Source organism: Chrysemys picta, chromosome 10, assembly GCF_011386835.1.
Source record: "Chrysemys picta bellii isolate R12L10 chromosome 10, ASM1138683v2, whole genome shotgun sequence".
Classification (NCBI taxonomy): domain Eukaryota; kingdom Metazoa; phylum Chordata; order Testudines; family Emydidae; genus Chrysemys; species Chrysemys picta.
The window spans coordinates 57,590,842-57,596,114 of record NC_088800.1 but is presented as its reverse complement, the minus strand read 5'-3'; positions in this window follow the sequence as shown (position 1 = coordinate 57,596,114).

The following is a 5,273-nucleotide window of genomic DNA, read 5'->3' as shown; positions in this document are numbered from 1 at the left end:
AGGTCCTTCCTCCCAGCAGGAGATTGCAGGATAGTGCAGAGCAGGGGAGCTAGCGCTGTGCTGCTTAGGAGATGTTTTTGCACTGGCTTGGTGTCAGTCTGAGCTGTCCCTCCAGGTCTGCAGCCAGGCATGGAAACACCACCAAGCTCAGGGCTCCCTCCGGGGGTCAGCAGATATTGTCCATGTGCTTGGTCCTGGACTCCTGGCAGCTGAGGCATCCCAACCGCCTGCCCTCCTTGTGCTGGGGAGCCCCATAGACTAGAATGGGGAGGGGAAACTCTCCAGCCTTCAAGGAGCAGAGCAGCCCCCCTCCCCTTCCCCTAAGTGTCTCTTTCTAACCCTGGTTTCAGAGTAGCAGCCGTGTTAGTCTGTATCCGCAAAAAGAAGAACAGGAGGACTTGTGCATCCGAAGAAGTGGGCTGTAGTCCACGAAAGCTTATGCTCTAATAAATTTGTTAGTCTCTAAGGTGCCACAAGTACTCCTGTTCTTCTTTCTAACCCTGCTGTCTCCCCAGAGCTGGGTGCATCTGCCCTTTACTCCCAACAGCAGCAGGCTGGGCGCGAACCTCTTCCTATGCGAGCTGGGGTGAGGGAGAGTCTGAGCCCCCTTCCCCTGCACAGGGAGCAATGTGCATCCAGTCACTGCTCCAGCTAATGGCTGCGAGGAAGCCCAGCGGGCAGAGGCTCCGTGGCGCCCCCTGTGGTGCCCTAGAGTCACAGCCCCCTCCCTACAGTGGTTGGGCCCAGCTCACTGGTAGGCCAGGGAAGCCCCTTCCACTGTTCAGAGATGGGCATTGGCCTGGCTTAGCACTTTGCCCTGCCTAGACGTGAGTTCAGTTCCTCAGCCCGGCCTTACGCTCTCCTGGCTGGAAAGGCTGTGGGAACAGCTTATTCCTCCTGTGGCCTGGAAGGCAGGAAATGGCTTGTGCTGCTCCTAACTGCCTTGTCCCCTGACTAGGGCAGCAGCAGTCGCCAAAGGGAGTCCCACATGGCCCTTCTGAGCATGGACCTGGCCTCACATGGCCTAGGACCAGCTATCCTGGAGGGGAAGTGAGGGCAGGGGACTGGGGCTGGCTCTGGATGAGGAAGGACCATCCGTCTGGGGATATAGAGCTATTGGCTAGCAGAGCCATGTGTGGGAGGCCTGGTTCTCCTCTCACCCCGGTGTCAGCCAGTTCACTGCAGCGGGGGTACTGGCTGGTGGCATGTGGGAGGGGAGGGTGAGGCGAGGGGCTGTGCGGTGCCCTGGAATCCTTCAGTGATGAATTCAGCATAAGTGTGCCCCTTGGCTCTGCCCAGCCTGTGTCTCTCTGGCTGGTCCTCCCTTTCCACAGGACATGGAGCAGTGCCAGGTGAGTGGGTATGCTGGATACGCCTAGTGCTCCCCCCCCCACTGCTCACAGTTACTCTGGGCCCCCAAAGGGCCTCACGCCCCCAGCCTGGCAGATGGCAGCGGGTTAGGGATCTGGGCAGTGTGGCTTAGACTGAAAATTAACCTGCTTTGGAACTGGTCCTGGATTGGAGCCCCTGTAACCCAGCCTGGCTCTCTGTCCCCATCTAATGGCTGGGCCACAAGAGGTTAATGAATCTTTTTTAGGGGACTCGAGGCCTGATCCCTTCCAGTCATAGAAGTGTAGGAGTGGCAGGGCCAATGAAGGCAATGGGAGTCTTTTCATTAACTCCCATGGGCTTTGGGCTCAGGTCCTCAGTCCTGTAGAGGCTCATGCTTTGAGGTGAGGTGTCCTGAGGGAAAGCCCTGTTGATACCCCACCCAGGGGGTCATTATCGGCAAGAATCATGCTGCCTGACACCTGGCCAGCTCAGCACCAGTCCAATATACTTGTTGACACCTCCCCCACCCCCACACCCAAAGAAGCATCTCTGTGAAGTGGTCTAGCATGCCCAGGTCTGTGGGCTAAGGCAGCTTAGGACAGGGCTATGACTTATCTACAGGGGGCTGGGGAAGGACATGGTCAGCTTTGTTCAGTACTGGTGGGAGGCTCAAGGGCAGCAGAATGTGGAGGCAGCCCAGCCCCATGCTGTCTGCCAGCGCTAGTGAGCCCCTTTGATGGGGAGGCTGTGGATGAAGGAGTTTCCAGTTCATCCAAGCGAGAGCAGGGCATGTGGAAGAATCAGCTGCCAGCCAATGCGGGAGAAGTCCTGCCCCTTGCAGATAAGGTGCAAGAGGCTTTAATTAACCAGGTTGAATTAGTTCTGTCTCTCCCAGGCTCTGCGTTAGCAATCAGTGTGGGGGCAGGCAGCGCTCAAAGCGTAGCAGGATTGCTACTGTAACCAGGCTTTGCCCTTCGCGTGCACCAAGGGTCCAAAAGCACCTTCCAAACCTGGCTAGCTTCAGCCTCTCTACTCCTCAGGAAAGTATCCTCATCCCCTGGGGAGGCAAACAGAGGGGAGAGGCTCACAGCATCAGTGACTAGCCCAAGGTGTGCAGGCTACAAGGCCAGTGCCTGAGGCAGGAAACCACCCCTTCCTGACACACACACACACAGCGTGTGTGTGCCTGTGTTAGAGTGGGGGCTGGGGTCAGAACTGCTGGGATCCATCTGTCACTGAGTTGGGTGAGCCCATTCCCTGCACCTCAGTTTCCTCTGTAAAATGCAATGTTGCATCCTCCGCGGGGGCTGTGATGGTTAGAAAAGCAGCTGAATGGTGCTTGCTACTGTAAGTGTTCAGCACTCCTTCAGAGGGTGCCCTTGTGCTACCCCGCTGTATTGCTGGGATCCCTGGAGGTGAAGATTTAGAGGCTGAGTGTAGTGAGAGGGAAGCTGAGATGCAGCTTCATGTGGGAGCAGGAGCTGGAGGTTGTGATTAAAACAAAGGGACTATGCTCCCTTTGAATGGGGTTACCTGTGGGGGTCAGGGGGGGGGAGAGTTCTCATTCCTTGAGCCTGCCTGTCTGCACTCAGAGCCCCAGCTGCTCTGCTCACTGACCAAAGCCAGCTCCTCCACCTGCCAGCCGTAGTACAGAGCCGCTCTAGCCGTGCCTTGCCCTGTGCATCACCAGGGCCCTGCGCAGTTCACCTCAGAGCCAGGCCTCAGGATGATGCAAGAAGCAGAAAGAAGCCAGCTGCCTCTCTGGTCCCAGGCCCAGCTCGCGGGGTGGGGAGTTTGACCTAGGAACTGGGGACGTGTGAGGAACGAATAGACCGGGGCAGCATCAAAAATGGCCCCTCAAAGACTGTCATTGTACTTTAAACATGCTGAGCCCCATCTGCCCCCTCCAGAGAAACAGGGAGTGGCTAGAAACTGGAGCAGCCCACTTATCTGAGAGTGAGAGGGAGCTGGGGGGCGAAGGATATATGGGGCTGTGGAGGGGGAGAAAGAAGTGGTCCTGCTACTTGAGCTACAGGAGAGTGCTCTTCAGTTAGTAGTAGTAGGGGAACTGTGCCACAGAGCTCAGCAGTTCTGCTTCCATGCACTAGAGGGCAGTGAGACCCCCTCCCAGTCCGTTAGAGGCAGCTGTGGCTGGGTGGGAGGGGAAAGTTCGTCCCCTTGACCCACTGCCTGGTGATGGAGGGTTTATGTGGTATCCAGAGTAACCTTTAGATGCTAGTCTCCGTGGTTAATTGTGGAAGGTGCTCAGATACCAAGGTGATGGGCACAGCACAGAATAGTGGTGGGGAGCCCCAGGATGAGGGATGTGAGCTGTACAAGGGGGGAGCCTCCGTCCAGGGAGGTGAATGCGATGCCAGCGTGGGACTTGTCCTTGGTGCGCAGTGTTCTCTAATGAAGAGCTAAATTCGACTTCGCTGCCCGAAGGCAGAGTGCAGCAACATGCTAAAAGAAGCGCGATGCTGGATATTAACAACGCTGGAATCCCCAGGCAGGCTGGCTGCGAGGCTGCACCGTGGAAATGCCCAGATGGGAGGGGGGCAGAGGGAGCCTGAGTTTGCTGAGATCGCAGAGGAGAGATTTATCCCAGAGAACCCCAGGGCCTCGTCCCACCCGGATCAGAGGGGTCGGAGTGACGGGGACAACCCTGTCTTCAAGGGGTGAGTCCGCATGGCCCATTGGGTCCCTCTAGCAGGGCAGAGGAAGGGACGCAGGACAAGGCAGCCCCGACCAGCGAGCAGACCAGCTCCTTGGCTCACTATTGCCACTGTAGCTGAATTGCATCAGAGCCAGCAATGCCTGAAATCACAAGTACAAATGCATGTCCTCAGGCCTGGCCCAATGGCAGCACCTCCTCTGGCAGCTTTGTCCCACAGCCACAGTGGGATCAGCCAGGAGGAGCCCAGCACCAAAGGAACTCGCAGCCTGGCTTTCCCTCCACTGCTCCAAGTGAAGGCCTCCATCAGGGTTGGGCGCTAGCAGGCATGTGCCTTGGCTTGCCCCCTCTCTTGCAGGAGTGGAGCAGAGCTGGCATCTTGCCTCCAGTTGCGCACCCTATGGAACGCGTTGGTACAGCTGGGAAGTGGATGAATATTCACAGCACCAGGCTCTGAGGATTCCACAGCTTATTAACCTGCCTCCTTGCTGCCAGCATCCCCTATCTCCGTCACGGAGCTCAATGGCAGGTATTGAGGGGTGAAGTTATTGAGGGGTCTCAGGGCGAAGGATCACACTGGGGAAGGAAGCTTCAAAGAGCCAGGAGCTCAAACTCATGCAGCCATCGCAATGAAACTACATCTCAAATACCTGTCCACCCCACTCCCATGGACGTGGCTCACCCATGCAACAGCTAGTCATGTACCCTGCACCTCCTATGCCCACAGCTGTGCACATCCACAGGCCAGGCCAGAGCTTACAGTTCACTTGAAACACTAGTAGGGAGAGCAATTTGTTTCTGGCCCAGGAGACAGGTGGAGAGACAGATATTGGCTTAGTGCAGTGGTACCACCCTGGATGCAGGTGGGCAGTGGATGCTGTGCCCAGGTACTATCCTGGTCAGAGAGGGGCAGGGGGTGCTGTGCCTAGGTACCACCCTGGTTATAGGGGGCAGGGGGCACTGTGCCCAGGTACCACCCCAGATGCAGGAGGCACTGTGCTCGGGTACTACCATGGATGAAGGGGTCAGGGGGCGCTGTGCCTGGGCCGAGTACCGCCCTGGAGGCAGGGAGGCGGGGGCGCTGTGCCAGGTACCGCCCTGGAGGCAGGGAGGCGGGGGGCGCTTTGCCCGGGCCGGGTACTGCCCTGGACGCGCGGGGAGCTGCCCAGAGCATCCCGGTGACCACCCGGCGTTTGCTGCGTCCCAGCAGCGCACCCCGCCCCGTGCGCACCCCGGCGGCCGGGCTGCAGGTGTCTCGCCAGCGCCA